Here is a 16,918-nt window from a genome sequence, read left to right on the forward strand (position 1 = left end):
AATGACCCAGTCAACGATATATTAAGGTTGAGTTATATTCAGGTTCAACTTAAAATGAAAATGACCGGTGTCATAGCATGCCATGAAATGCAATACTACACATGCATCACATATAACGAAATGACTGATGTAAACCTATTCACACCAAGCATAAACATCAACAACATACATTACTTTCCTGGTCAGGGTAACTCTTACTTTAACAAGATATTTTTTTAACAAGTTTCATTATTTTCTCATGCAAGAAAATAACTTCGATTAATTTCTCATATGCATAGCAAAAAATATACTATCATCACCACAAGCAAATCCTAATTTTTTTACCAACCAAGTTAGGTTCAAACATTCTGTAAGTCAAGTAAAATGGCTAAACAAGCACTTAACAGAATATCAAATTTTACTATTTTATTTGTGCAAGAAAATAACTTTAAGTAATTACTCATATGCATAACAAATCATTTTATCATTTCCACAAGTAGATCTTAACTTTGCTTTACCAACTAAGCTAGTTTCAACATTTTGTAAATCAAGCATAATAAGTAACAAACACTTAACAGAATATAAATAACATAATAGTTATTTAAATGCATGGATTAATCATTTCATTCAAGTAAGAAAATCATAAATATTGAAATGACACCATGAAAATGTTGTTGTGGCTTGCCTTAGTGCAAATGAGGTTCACAAGCCTTCTGCTGATCCTCAAGACAAGCCTCACCCTTTGAAAATAATTTTAAGCACAAGAAGAAAATATCAAGAACACTTCTGAAAATCACCAGAAATTCTAGACAGCTCAGAAAAATCTCATCTTTGGTGAGCTGCTAGATTTCTTTGCAAAGAACATAATGCAAAAAGAATCAATTCATTTGGACTTACGGTTGAAGAGTTATAGCTATTTGAAGCTCTCTAGAAATTAAATGAATTTGAATTTAAATAAAACAGACTAGGGGGGTGACGTCGAAGGCATAAAGCCTCAGGGCGCCACCACTCGTACCGCTTCGCGCGCGTACAGAGTGGCTGACTAGCGGGGCCCGCTAGTCAGGTGAGGTGTAGGGGGAGAAGGAAATAGAGGGGGTCGCAGCTTCGCCGGAGCTCTCGCCGGCGACGAGGGCTCCTTGGCCAAAACGAGAGGGAGGGATTGAGAGAGGGGACAGAGGCGCACCTGCCCGTACACGTAGCGTAGCTAGGGGTGGTCGGACGGCGTCATAATCGACCTCGCAAGCGGAGGCAAAGGGCGGTGGTCGCCGGAGATGAGGAAGACGGCGAGCAGAGGCAGCTTCAGGGGCTCCAAGGAGACGGGATGGCTTCACTGGAGAGAGGCGGAGGCCCTGGAAGGGTCGCCCTGGCCTGGGAGGGGCTGGAGCTACCGCGATGACCCGAGGGGATCGCCGGCGAGCTCGAGCTCGGGGACGGCGGCCCGCGGCCTGCCCGGCCGGGCTACGGCTATCTACACGCTTGTGGAGTGTGTGGGAGTGGAGGATGGTGCTCGAGAAGGATGGGGGTGGCTCCTTTTATAGGCGAGCGTCGGTGGTGGATCGGGGCTCCGCCGGCGACACCTGGACGCTGCGCCCGGCGACGAGTGGCGTCAATGAGAGGGGGAGAAGGCGACGCAGCTCACGCGGGGACTGTGGGCGAACGGGGATGAACACAGGATCAAGAGGAAGGCGACGAGCACAGTGCAGAGCGCACTGTGGCGTTGGCCGGACCACGCCCGTGCTCGCTGCGGCGAGCTCCGGCGTCGGCGAGTGCCAGTGGGGAGTTAATGGCGTTGAGACGAGGATGGAGGCGAAGTTTGGCACGCTCGGGCAGGCGGGGGAAGCGAGCACGCGCGAACAGAGCGCTCGGCGGGACTCAGAGCGCGTCGACACGCATGCTGGCATCGTGGACGCGTGGTCACCGCGTGAACTCTCCCCTCAGGCCGACCAACGTCCAAAGATCATGTCTGGCTTGTTGTTCGTGGTAGTTTTGAAGATTACCATGCTTTGGTTTGGCTCTAGATGTAGTAGAGAAGATTTTACAAGCCAGGTAAGTTTCTGATCAGTAACTTTGAGAGGTTACTGAGGTCAAATGGCTGGGAGTTGGGGGCTGTGCTTTGGAGGCTAGCCATCATCTACTAAGGTGATGATGCACAAGAAAGTTCAGGCACAATGGAGCAAGTAAAACAGTAGTTGCTGTAGAAACCACCATTTGTGTCCAGAACAGAAAATATTTTCTGTAGCAAAAATATTCCAAAAAGTGATGAAATATTTTTGCTCAGGAAGGTGCCCTAGGGTTCAAAGAATATTTGTGAATTTTCTCAGATTTTTTGGGCAAGAAAAATTAGGGTTGCTTTAGAGCTCATTGAACTAGCTAGGGTTTTAGAGAGGAAAAATGAATATTTTTCATTTAAGAAAAATATTCCCAAGATTATTTTGAGGTGGATCAGAAGGGGAATGATGATTAGAGAGCGGAATGATGATTAGAGAGGGGAATGATGCACTTGGGTGAAAGCCAAGGGTACCCAAGTGTTTAAGTCCATATGAAAAGATTCAAAAACTCCAAATTTCAAAATAAAGCCAAATGAAAATCAGGCAAATAAGAGAGGGCAAAAACCAGGCTGTCACACCGGCCCTCTCTATGGCGCGCCCTGGGGAGTCCTACTCCCACCGGGTGTAGGATTCCCCCCCTTCCATGTAGTACGAGTAGGAGAGAAGGAAAGGGAAAAGAGAAGAGAAGGAAGGAGGGGGGCGCCGCCCCTCCCCCTAGTCCAATTCGTACTAGGCCTTGGGGGGCGCGCAACCTCCCCTCTCTCTTTCCCCTAAAGCCCAATAAGGCCCATATACTCCCTGGCTAATTCCTGTAACTCTCCAGTACTCCGATAAATACCCGAACCACTCAGAACCTTTCCGATGTCCGAATATAGTCGTCCAATATATCGATCTTTACGTCTCGACCATTTCGAGACTCCTCGTCATGTCCCTGATCTCATCCGGTACTCAAAACTACCTTCGGTACATCAAAACATATAAACTCATAATACCGATCGTCACAGAACTTTAAGCGTGCGGACCCTACGGGTTCGAGAACTATGTAGACATGACCGAGACACGTCTCCGGTCAATAACTAATAGCGGAACCTGGATGCTCATATTGGTTCCTACATATTCTACGAAGATCTTTATCGGTCAAACTGCATAACAACATACGTTGTTCCCTTTGTCATCGGTATGTTACTTGCCCGAGATTCGATCGTCGGTATCTCAATACCTAGCTCAATCTCATTACCGGCAAGTCTCTTTACTCGTTCTGTAATGCATCATCCCGCAACTAACTCATTAGTTGCATTGCTTGCAAGGCTTATAGTGATGTGCATTACCGAGAGGGCGCAGAGATACCTCTCCAACAATCGGAGTGACAAATCCTAATCTTGATCTATGCCAACTCAACAAGTACCATCGGAGACACCTGTAGAGTGCTACCTCTTGAGCGCTACGTTGGTTTTCCCTTGAAGAGGAAAGGGTGATGCAGCAAAGTAGCATAAGTATTTCCCTCAGTTTTTGAGAACCAATGTATCAATCCAGTAGGAGGCCACACGCAAGTCCCTCGTACCTACACAAACAAATAAGAACCTTGCAACCAACGTGATAAAGGGGTTGTCAATCCCTTCACGGCCACTTGCAAAAGTGAGATCTGATAGAGATGATAAGATAATATTTTTGGTATTTTTATGATAAAGACTAAAAGTAAAGAAAGCAAAATAAACGGCGATAGAAATAGCTTGTTGACGGGAGATTCATATGATGGAAAGTAGACCCGGGGGCCATAGGTTTCACTAGTGGCTTCTCTCAAGATAGCATAAGTATTACGGTGGGTGAACAAATTACTGTCGAGCAATTGATAGTAAAGTGCATAATTATGAGAATATCTAGGCATGATCATGTATATAGGCATCACGTCCGTGACAAGTAGACCGACTCCCGCCTGCATCTACTACTATTACTCCACACATCAACCGCTATCCAGCATGCATCTAGAGTATTAAGTTCATAAGAACAGAGTAACGCATTAGGTAAGATGACATGATGTAGAGGGATAAACTCATGCAATATGACATAAACCCCATCTTTTTATCCTCGATGGCAACAATACAATACGTGTCGTTTCCCCTACTGTCACTGGGATCGAGCACCGCATGATTGAACCCAAAGCTAAGCACTTCTCCCATTGCAAGAAAGATTAATCTAGTAGGCCAAACCAAACTGATAATTCGAAGAGACTTGCAAAGATAAGTCATGGAGAAAGCAATAGCAGTAAACTAAATGATCATGTGCTACGCTAACAGAATGGGTCAAGTCAATCACATCATTCTCTAATGATGTGATCCCGTTAATCAAATGACAACTCATGTCTATGGCTAGGAAACTTAACTATCTTTGATTCAATGAGCTAGTCAAGTAGAGGCATACTAGTGACACTCTGTTTGTCTATGTATTCACACATGTATCAAGTTTCCGGTTAATACAGTTCTAGCATGAATAATAAACATTTATCATGAAATAAGGAAATAAATAATAACTTTATTATTGCCTCTAGGGCATATTTCCTTCAGTCTCTCACTTGCACTAGAGTTAATAATCTAGTTCACATCGCCATGTGATTTAACACCAATAGTTCACATCACCATGTGATTAGCACCCATAGTTCACATCGTCATGTGACCAACACCCAAAGGGTTTACTAGAGTCAGTAATCTAGTTTCACATCGCCATGTGATGAACACCCAAAGAGTACTAAGGTGTGATCATGTTTGCTTGTGAGAGAAGTTTAGTCAACGGGTCTGCCAAATTCAGATCCGCATGTATTTTGCAAATTTCTATGTCTACAATGCTCTGCACGAAGCTACTTTAGCTAATTGCTCCCACTTTCAATATGTATCCAGATTGAGACTTAGAGTCATCCGGATCGGTGTCAAAACTTGCATCGACGTAACCCTTTACGACGAACTTTTTGTCACCTCCATAACTGAGAAACATATCCTTATTCTACTAAGGATAATTTTGACCGCTGTCTAGTGATCTACTCCTAGATCACTATTGTACTCCCTTGCCAAACTCAGTGTAGAGTATACAATAGATCTGGTACACAGCATGGCATACTTTATAGAACCTATGGCTGAGGCATAGGGAATGACTTTCATTCTCTTTCTATCTTCTGCCGTGGTCGGGCTTTGAGTCTTACTCAATTTCACACCTTGTAACACGGGCAAGAACTCTTTCTTTGACTGTTCCATTTTAAACTACTTCAAAATCTTGTCAAGGTATGTACTCATTGAAAAAACTTATCAAGTGTCTTGATCCATCTCTATAGATCTGGATGCTCAATATGTAAGCAGCTTCACCGAGGTCTTTCTTTGAAAACCTCCTTTCAAATACTCCTTTATGCTTTCCAGAAAATTCTACATTATTTCCGATCAACAATATGTCATTCACATATACTTATCAGAAATGTTGTAGTGCTCCCACTCACTTTCTTGTAAATACAGGCTTCACCACAAGTCTGTATAAAACTATATGCTTTGATCAACTCATCAAAGCATATATTCCAACTCTGAGATGCTTGCACCAGTCCATAGATGGATCGCTGGAGCTTGCACATTTTGTTAGCGCCTTTAGGATCGACAAAACCTTCTGGTTGCATCATATACAACTCTTCTTTAAGAAATCCATTAAGGAATGTAGTTTTGACGTCCATTTGCCAGATTTCATAAAATGTGGCAATTTGCTAACATGATTCGGACAGACTTAAGCATCGCTACGAGTGAGAAAATCTCATCGTAGTCAACACCTTGAACTTTTTCAAAACCTTTTTTGACAAGTCTAGCTTTGTAGATAGTAACACTACTATCAGCGTCCGTCTTCCTCTTGAAGATACATTTATTTTCTATGGCTCGCCGATCATCGGGCAAGTTAACCAAAGTCCACACTTTGTTCTCATGCATGGATCTCATCTCAGATTTCATGGCCTCAAGCCATTTCGTAGAATCTGGGCTCCTCATCGCTTCCTCATAGTTCGTAGGTTCGTCATGGTCAAGTAACATGACCTCCAGAATAGGATTACCGTACCACTCTTGGTGCGGATCTCACTCTGGTTGACCTACGAGGTTTGGTAGTAACTTGATCTGAAGTTACATGATCATCATCATTAGCTTCCTCACTAATTGGTGTAGGAGTCACAGGAACAGATTTCTGTGATGAACTACTTTCCAATAAGGGAGCAGGTACAGTTACCTCATCAAGTTCTACTTTCCTCCCACTCACTTCTTTCGAGAGAAACTCCTTCTCTAGAAAGGATCCATTCTTAGCAACGAATGTCTTGCCTTCGGGTCTGTGATAGAAGGTGTACCCAACTGTCTCCTTTGGGTATCCTATGAAGACACATTTCTCCGTTTTGGGTTTGAGCTTATCAGGATGAAACTTTTTCACATAAGCATCGCAACCCCAAATTTTAAGAAACGATAATTTTGGTTTCTTGCCAAAGCACAGTTCTTATGGTGTCGTCTCAACAGATTTTAGATGGTTCCCTATTTAACGTGAATGCAGCTGTCTCTAATACATAACCCCAAAACGATAGTGGTAAATCGGTAAGAGACATCATAGATTGCACCATATCTCATAAAGTACGGTTACGATGTTCGGACACACCATTACGCTGTGGTGTTCCAGGTGGCTTGAGTTGCGAAACTATTCCACTTTGTTTCAAATGAAGACCGAACTCGTAACTCAAATATTCTCCTCCACGATCAGATCATAGAAACTTTATTTTTTTGTTACGATGATTTTCCACTTCACTCTGAAATTCTTTGAACTTTTCAAATGTTTCAGACTTATGTTTCATCAAGTAGATATATCCATATCTGCTCAAATCATCTGTGAAGGTCAGAAAATAACAATACCTGTCGCGAGCCTCAACACTCATCGGACTGCATACATCAGTATGTATTATTTCCAACAAGTCTGTTGCTCGCTCCATTGTTCCGGAGAATGGAGTTTTAGTCATCTTGCCCATGAGGCATGGTTCGCAAGCATCAACTGATTCATAATCAAGTGATTCCAAAAGCCCATCAGCATGGATTTTCTTCATGCGCTTTACACCAATATGACCTAAATGGTAGTGCCACAAATAAGTTGCACTATCATTATTAACTTTGTATCTTTTGGCTTCAATATTATGAATATGTGTATCACAATGATCGATATTCAATAAACCATTCACCTTGGGTGTATGACCATTGAAGGTTTTATTCATGTAAATAGAACAAAAATTATTCTTTGACTTTAAATGAATAACCGTATTGCAATAAACATGATCAAATCATATTCATGTTTAACGCAAACACCAAATAACATTTATTTAGGTTCAACACTAATCCCGAAAGTATAGGGAGTGTGCGATGATGATCATATCAATCTTGGAACCACTTCCAACACACATCATCACTTCACCCTTAACTAGTCTCTGCAACTCCCGTTGTGAGTTACTAATCTTAGCAACTGAACTAGTATCAAATACTGAGGGGTTGCTATAAACACTAGTAAAGTACACATCAATAACATGTATATCAAATATACCTTTGTTCACTTTTTCCATCCTTCTTATCCACCAAATATCTAGAGGCAGTTCCGCTTCCAGTGACCAGTCCCTTTCCAGTAGAAGCACTCAGTCTCAGGCTTAGGTCCAGACTTGGGCTTCTTCACTTGAGCAGCAACTTGCTTGCCGTTCTTCTTGAAGTTCCCCTTCTTCCCTTTGCCCTTTTCTTGAAACTAGTGGTCTTGTCAACCATCAACACTTGATGCTTTTCTTGATTTCTACCTTCGTCGATTTCAGCATCACGAAGAGCTTGGGAATTACTTTTGTAATCCCTTGCATATTATAGTTCATCACTAAGTTCTAGTAACTTGGTGATAGTGACTAGAGAACTTTGTCAATTACTATCTTATCTGGAAAATTAACTCCCACCTTATTCAAGCAATTGTAGTACTCAGACAATCTGAGCACATGCTCACTGGTTGAGCTATTCTCCTCCATCTTGTAGGCAAAGTACTTGTCAAAAGTCTCATACCTTTCGACATGGGCATGAGTCTGAAATACTAATTTCAACTCTTGAAACATCTCATATGCTCCGTGGTGTTTCAAAAATGTCTTTGAAGCCCCGATTCTAAGCCGTAAAGCATGGTGCACTAAACTATCAAGTAGTCATCATATCGAGCTTGCCAAACGTTCATAACATCTGCATTTGCTCCTGCAATCGGTTTGTCACCTAGCGGTGTATCAAGGACTTAATTCTTCTGTGCAGCAATGAGGATAATCCTCAGATTACGGATCCAATCCGCATCATTGCTAGTAACATCTTTCAACTTAGTTTTCTCTAGGAACATATCAAAAAATAAAACAGGTGAGCTAAATGCGAGCTATTGATCTACAACATAGATATGCTAATACTACCACGACTAAGTTCATGATAAATTAAAGTTCAATTAATCAAATTACTTAAGAACTCCCACTTAGATAGAAATCCCTCTAATCATCTAAGTGATCACGTGATCCATATCAACTAAACCATGTCTGATCATCACGTGAGATGGAGTAGTTTTGAATGGTGAACATCACTATGTTGATCATATCTACTATATGATTCACGCTCGACCTTTCAGTCTCAGTGTTCCGAGGCCATATCTGCATATGCTAGGCTCGTCAAGTTTAACCTGAGTATTCTGCGTGTGCAAAACTGGCTTGCACCCGTTGTATAAGAACGTTGAGCTTATCACACCCGATCATCACGTGGTGTCTCGGCACGACGAACTTTGGCAATGGTGCATACTCAGGGAGAACACTTGTACCTTGAAATTTTAGTGAGAGATCATCTTATAATGCTACCGTCAATCAAAGCAGAATAAGATGCATAAAGGATAAACATCACATGCAATCAATATAAGTGATATGATATGGCCATCATCATCTTGTGCCTTTGATCTCCATCTCCAAAGCACCGTCATGATCACCATCGTCACCGGTGTGACACCTTGATCTCCATCGTAGCATCGTTGTCGTCTCGCCAACTATTGCTTCTATGACTATCGCTACCGCTTAGTGATAAAGTAAAGCAATTACATGGCGATTGCATTTCATACAATAAAGCGACAACCATATGGCTCCTGCCAGTTGTCGATAACTCCGTTACAAAACATGATCATCTCATACAATAAAATATAGCATCATGCCTTGACCATATCACATCACAACATGCCCTACAAAACAAGTTAGACGCCCTCTACTTTATTGTTGCAAGTTTTACGTGGCTGCTACAGGCTGATCAAAACGGTTCTTACCTACGCATCAAAGCCACAACGATATTTCGTCAAGTTAGTGTTGTTCTAACCTTCAACAAGGACCGGGCGTAGTCACACTCGGTTCAACTAAAGTTGGAGAAACTGACACCCGCCAGCCACCTGTGTGCAAAGCACGTCGGTAGAACCAGTCTCGCGTAAGTGTACGCGTAATGTCGGTCCAGGCCGCTTCATCCAACAATACCGCCGAACCAAAGTATGACATGCTGATAAGCAGTATGACTTGTATCGCCCACAACTCACTTGCGTTCTACTCGTGCATATAACATCTACGCATAAACCTGGCTTGCATGCCACTGTTGGGGAACGTAGTAATTTCAAAAAAAATCCTACGCACACGCAAGATCATGGTGATGCATAGCAACGAGAGGGAAGAGTGTTGTCTATGTACCCTCGTAGACCGAAAGCGGAAGCGTTATGACAACGCGGTTGATGTAGTCATACGTCTTCACGATCGACCGATCCTCGGTACCGAACGTATGGCACCTCCGCGTTCAGCACATGTTCAGCTCGGTGACGTCCTGCGAACTCACGATCCAGTAGAGCTTCGGGGAGGAGCTTCGTCAGCACGACGGCATGGTGACGGTGTTGATGAAGTTACCAACGCAGGGCTTCGCCTAAGCACCGCTACGATATGACCGAGGTGGATTATGGTGGAGGGGGGCACCGCACACGGCTAAGAGAGATCAATGATCAACTTGTGTGTCCATGGGGTGCCCCCCTCCCCCGTATATAAAGGAGTGGAGGAGGGGAGGGGCCGGCCCTCTCTATGGCGCGCCCTGGGGAGTCCTACTCCCACCAGGAGTAGGATTCCCCTCTTCCATGTAGTAGGAGTAGGAGAGAAGGAAAGGGAAAAGAGAAGAGAAGGAAGGAGGGGGCGCCGCCCCTCCCCCTAGTTCAATTCGGACTAGGCCTTGGGGGCGCGCAGCCTCCCCTCTCTCTTTCCCCTAAAGCCCAATAAGGCCTATATACACCCCGGCGAATTCCCGTAACTCTCCGGTACTCCGATAAATACCCGAACCACTCAGAACCTTTCCGATGTCCGAATATAGTCGTCCAATATATCGATCTTTACGTCTCGACCATTTCAAGACTCCTCGTCATGTCCCCGATCTCATCCGGTACTCCGAACTACCTTCGGTACATCAAAACATATAAACTCATAATACCGATCGTCACAGAACTTTAAGCGTGCGGACCCTACGGGTTCGAGAACTATGTAGACATGACCGAGACACGTCTCCGGTCAATAACCAATAGCGGAACCTGGATGCTCATATTGGTTCCTACATATTCTACGAAGATCTTTATCGGTCAAACCGCATAACAACATACGTTGTTCCCTTTGTCATCGGTATGTTACTTTCCCGAGATTCGATCGTCGGTATCTCAATACCTAGCTCAATCTTGTTACCGGCAAGTCTCCTTACTCGTTCTGTAATGCATCATCCCGCAACTAACAGGTTAGTTGCATTGCTTGCAAGGCTTATAGTGATGTGCATTACCGAGAGGGCCCAGAGATACCTCTCCGACAATCGGAGTGACAAATCCTAATCTTGATCTATGCCAACTCAACAAGTACCATCGGAGAGACCTGTAGAGTGCTACCTCTTGAGCACTGTGTTGATTTCCCTTGAAGAGAAAGGGTGATGCAGCAAAGTAGCGTAAGTATTTCCAGTTTTTGAGAACCAAGGTATCAATCCAGTAGGAGGCCACACGCAAGTCCCTCGTACCTACACAAACAAATAAGAACCTTGCAACCAACGCGATAAAGGGGTTGTGAATCCCTTCACGACCACTTGCAAAAGTGAGATCTGATAGAGATGATAAGGTAATATTTTTGGTATTTTTATGATAAAGACTAAAAGTAAAGAAAGCAAAATAAACGGCGATAGAAATAGCTTGTTGACGGGAGATTAATATGATGGAAAATAGAACCGGGGACCATAGGTTTCACTAGTGGCTTCTCTCAAGATAGCATAAGTATTACGGTGGGTGAAAAAATTACTGTCGAGCAATTGATAGAAAAGTGCATAATTATGAGAATATCTAGGCATGATCATGTATATAGGCATCACGTCCGTGACAAGTAGACCGACTCCTGCCTGCATCTACTACTATTACTCCACACATCGACCGCTACCCAGCATGCATCTAGAGTATTAAGTTCATAAGAACAGAGTAACGCATTAGGTAAGATGACATGATGTAGAGGGATAAACTCATGCAATATGACATAAACCCCATCTTTTTATCCTCGATGGCAACAATACAATACGTGTCGTTTCCCCTACTGTCACTGGGATCGAGCACCGCATGATTGAACCCAAAGCTAAGCACTTCTCCCATTGCAAGAAAGATCAATCTAGTAGGCCAAACCAAACTGATAATTCGAAGAGACTTGCAAAGATAACCAATCATACATAAAAGAATTCAGAGAAGATTCAAATATTGTTCATTGATAATCCTTATCATAAACCCACAATTCATCGGAACTCGACAAACACACCGCAAAAAGAGTTACATTAAATAGATCTCCAAGAAGATTGAGGAGAACTTTGTATTGAGATCCAAAGAGAGAGAAGAAGCCATCTAGCTAATAACTATGGACCCGAAGGTCTGTGGTAAACTACTCACACATCATCGGAGAGGCTATGGTGTTGATGTAGAAGCCCTCCGTGATCGATGCCCCCTCCGGCAGAGCACCGAAAAAGGCCCCAAGATGGGATCTCATGGGTACAGAAGGTTGCGGCGGTGGAATTAGGTTTTCATGGTGCTCCTCGATGGTTTCGGGGTAAGTAGGTATATATAGGAGGAAGAAGTAGGTCGGTGGATGTGACGCCCCCGATTCAATCGTACACTAATCATGCACGCAAACGTGTACGATCAAGATCAGGAACTCACGGGAAGATATCACAACACAACTCTAAAAACATAAATAAGTCATACAAGCATCATAATACAAGCCAGGGGCCTCGAGGGCTCGAATACAAGTGCTCGAATACAAGTGCTCGATCATTGATGAGTCAGCGGAAGCAACAATATCTGAGTACAGACATAAGTTAAACAAGTTTGCCTTAAGAAGGCTAGCACAAACTGGGATACAGATCGAAAGAGGCTCATGCCTCCTGCCTGGGATCCTCCTAAACTACTGGTCATCGTCAGCGGCCTGCATGTAGTAGTAAGCACCTCCAGCGTAACAGGAGTCGTCGTCGACAGTGGCGTCTGGCTCCTGGGCTCCAGCATCTGGTTGCGACAACCAGGAAGAAAGGAAAGGGGGGAAAGGGGGAGAAAAGCAACCGTGAGTACTCATCCAAAGTACTCGCAAGCAAGGATCTACACTACATACGCATGGGTATCTGTGTAAAGGGGCAATATCGATGGACTGAACTGGAGAATGCCAGAATAAGAGGGGGATAGCTAGTCTTGTCGAAGACTATGCTTCTGGCAGCCTCCATCTTGCAGCATGTAGAAGAGAGTAGATGGTAAGTTCACCAAGTATCATCGCATAGCATAATCCTACCCGGCGATCCTCTCCTCGTCGCCCTGTGAGAGAACGATCACCGGGTTGTATCTGGCACTTGGAAGGGTGTGTTTTATTAAGTATCCAGTTCTAGTTGTCATAAGGTCAAGGTACAACTCCGGGTCGTCCTTTTACCGAGGGACACGGCTATTCGAATAGATAAACTTCCCTGCAGGGGTGCACCACATAACCCAACACGCTCGATCCCATTTGGTCGGACACACTTTCCTGGGTCATGCCTGGCCTCGGAAGATCAACACGTCGCAGCCCCACCTAGGCACAACAGAGAGGTCAGCACGCCGGTCTAAATCCTATGCGCGCAGGGGTCTGGGCCCATCGCCCATTGCACACCTGCACGTTGCGTACGCGGCCGGAGAGCAGACCTAGCAACCTCCATTTCAAAGGAAGTTGCGTTACGCGGTCCAACCCGGCGCGCGCCGCTCAGTCGCTGACGTCACGAAGGCTTCGGCTGATACCATGACATCGAGTGCCCATAACTGTTCCCGCGTAGTTGGTTAGTGCGTATAGGCCAGTGGCCAGACTCAGATCAAATACCAAGAACTCGTTAAACGTGTTAATTGATGTAACCACGAACGCCGACCAAGGCCAGGCCCACCTCTCACCTAGGTAGTCTCAACCTGCCCTGTCGCTCCGCCACAAAGATCCACCCAGAGGGCCGTCGGGACAAAGGTCCTTTCAGCCCCCAATCTGTGAATCACTCGCGGGTGCTCCATGAGCCGACCCGACTTTAGTCACCACATGTATCATGTATAAAGTATATATATATACCCGTGATCACTTTCCGAGTGATCACGGCCCGATAGTATAGCACAGCAGACGGACAAGAATGTAGGGCCACAGATGGAATACTAGCATCCTATACTAAGCATGTAGGATTGCAGGTAAAGGTAACAACAGTAGTGGCAAAGACAGGCTATGCAGCAGAATAGGATTAACGGAAAGTAGTAACATGCTACACTAATCTAATGCAAGCAATATAGAGAAGAATAGGCGATATCTGGTGATCAAGGGGGGGCTTGCCTGGTTGCTCTGGCAAGGAGGGGTCGTCAACAGCGTAGTCGGTCGGGGCACCAGCAGCGGCGTCGGTCTCGTAGTCTACCGGAGAGAAGAGGGGGAAGAAACAATGAATACAATGCAAACAGATGCATGACAAAGCAAACAGCGGTGTTAGGTGTGCCCTAACGCGGTAAGAGTTGATACCGGCGAAGGGGGGAAACATCCGGGAAAGTATCCCCGGTGTTTCGCGTTTTCAGACAGATGAACTGGAGGGGAAAGTTGCAGTTCGATAGGTTAGGGATGTGTGGCAGACGAACGGGTTGCGTATCCGGATTCGTCTCGTCGTTCTGAGCAACTTTCATGTAGAAAGTATTTTCATCTGAGCTACGGTTTACTTTATATGATTTTCTAAAGTTTTAAAACATTTTAGGATTTATTTAATTATTTAAATAAACATTATCCAGAATAGTGTATGCTGACATCATCATGATGTCAGCAGTCAACAGGGTGTTGACTGGGTCAATCTGACGTGTGGGTCCCGCATGTCATACTCTGTTTAGGTTTATCAGGATTTAGCTAATCTAATTACTGTTTAATTAAACTAACTAGTTAATTAGATTAATTTAAACAGGATTAATTAACTTAATTAATTCACTAATTAATTATTAATTTTATTAATTCATTTTTATTTTATTTTCTTTTATTTTATAAAAACGTTCTGGGGCTGGGCCCCGTTTGTCATAGGCCCTAGGGGCCTTAGCGGGCGCCGGCGTTAGCGGGTTCGGGCGAGTACGGGCAAGGCCCGAACGGGCGCAGCGGGCTAACGGGCGATGGGCGACGTGCGCCTGGGAGGGCGCTCGTCCGCAGGGAGCGCGGCGGGGCGAGGCCAGTGGCCAGGGCGGCTTGCCGGCGACGGGCACGGCCGCGCGAGGAGGGGGAGTGGCCGTGGCCGAGCCAGACGGGCGCGGCCCCGACGCGCTGGTCGCGTCGGTGGCTGGGACCAACAGGGGGCGAGCGGGGCATGTGCGGGAGGGGGGCGGAGTGGCCAGAGTGGCGCGGTGCGCGCGCGCCCGCGAGCGATGCGCGGCGAGGGAGAAGCGAGCGCGAGGGGGCGGCGACCGGAGGGGAGCTCACAGGAGGGGTTGAGCACTCCGGCGGGAAGGCGGCCGGGGAGTTGATGCGAGGCAGTGGCGGGGCAAAAGGGGGGGTCCGGTGGCGTCGCGGTGGAGGCCGCCGAGGCGAAGGTAGGCGCGGCAGGCGCAACAGGGGGTCGTTGCGCTGGGCGCTGCAGAGCGGGCCGGAGCGAGGGGGCGCGGTGGCCAGGCAGCGCGCGTGCGTGGGCGAGCGGTGAACGGGGACCGGAGCAGGAGGGCGGAGGCGGTGCTGTGCGATGGCCGTGACGGTGTTCGATGACCCGGACGGTGCAATGGGACGGACGACGGTGACGGGGAGAGAAGAGGAGGCCGGGGGCCTCACCGAGGGAGCGTAGGGCACGGGGCAACGGTGCTCGAGGTGGGTAGACAGGGACGATGCGGCGAAGAGGAGGTAGGCCGGTGAGGAGGAGGAGGCAGTCCCGCGGGGAAGCTCCGTGCGCCGGCATCGGTGTCGGGGGTGGAGGCGCGAGGGGATCAGGCTCCTCCCGATCTAGATCCAATCGAAGGGGAGTGGGGGAGCGAGTGGGGCGACGGGGGAGAACGGCTAGGGTTTCGGGGGGGTTATGGAGAGGGACTGGGCCGGCCGGTTGGTTGGGCCAGGTGGGCCGGTCAGGCGGCCTGGTGGCCTGCTAGGCCGTGGCCTAGTGGAGGGAGGCCTTTTCTCTTTCTTTTTATTTTTTTGTTAGTCTTGTTTTTCTTTTTCTCTTATTTATTTTCCTATTCTATTTTAATTCAACTTAAACTATTTATGCATTTGTAAAAGTGTGGTACCTTCACCTTAAATACCTAGGCATTATTTGGCACACTCCGAACATTTTTGTTTTAATGTTTGAAAACTTTTATTATTTACCAAATTTTTAATTTGAATTTTGGACCGGTTTTGATCTAACGATAGATTAGCAACAGTAACGGAGGTGGCGTGGCATCATTAGCAGAGTATCATTGTAGCTTAATTACCCGGGCGTCACAGTGGAGCCACGAGGGGCCCACGAGGGTGGAGGGCGCGCCCCCTGCCTCATGGCCTCCACGATGATTTCTTGACATCCACTCCAAGTCCTCTGGATCACGTTTGTTCCAAAAATAACTCTCCCGAAGGTTTCATTCCGTTTGGACTCCGTTTGATATTCCTTTTCTGCGAAACACTGAAATAGGCAAAAAACAGCAATTTGCACTGGTCCTTAGGTTAATAGGTTAGTCCCAAAAATAATATAAAAGTGTATAAATAAGCCCATTAAACATCCGAAGCAGAATATATAATAGCATGGAGCATCAAAAATTATAGATACGTTGGAGACGTATCATAGAGCACCTTTATAATCACCCAGTTACGTTGTGACGTTTGGTAGCACACAAAGTGTTCCTCCAATATTCGGGAGTTGCATAATCTCATAGTCATAGGAACATGTATAAGTCATGGAGAAAGCAATAGCAGTAAACTAAACGATCAAGTGCTACGCTAACGGAATGGGTCAAGTCAATCACATCATTCTCTAATTATGTGATCCCGTTAATCAAATGACAACTCATGTCTATGGCTAGGAAACTTAACCATCTTTGATTACAAGCTAGTCAAGTAGAGGCATACTAGTGACACTCTGTTTGTCTATGTATTCACACATGTATCAAGTTTCCAGTTAATACAATTCTAGCATGAATAATAAACATTTATCATGAAATAAGGAAATAAATAATAACTTTATTATTACCTCTAGGGCATATTTCCTTCAGATGGCGCCCCTTCGTTGGCCCCTGCATGTGATCTTGATATATTTCGATGCTCTAAACGATGTGATAGCCCTTGGGGATATCGTACTCTTACAAGAGAGGAGTACAAGGTTTCT

The sequence above is a fragment of the Triticum aestivum genome, chromosome 5D, assembly GCF_018294505.1.
Source record: "Triticum aestivum cultivar Chinese Spring chromosome 5D, IWGSC CS RefSeq v2.1, whole genome shotgun sequence".
Taxonomy (NCBI): Eukaryota; Viridiplantae; Streptophyta; class Magnoliopsida; order Poales; family Poaceae; genus Triticum; species Triticum aestivum.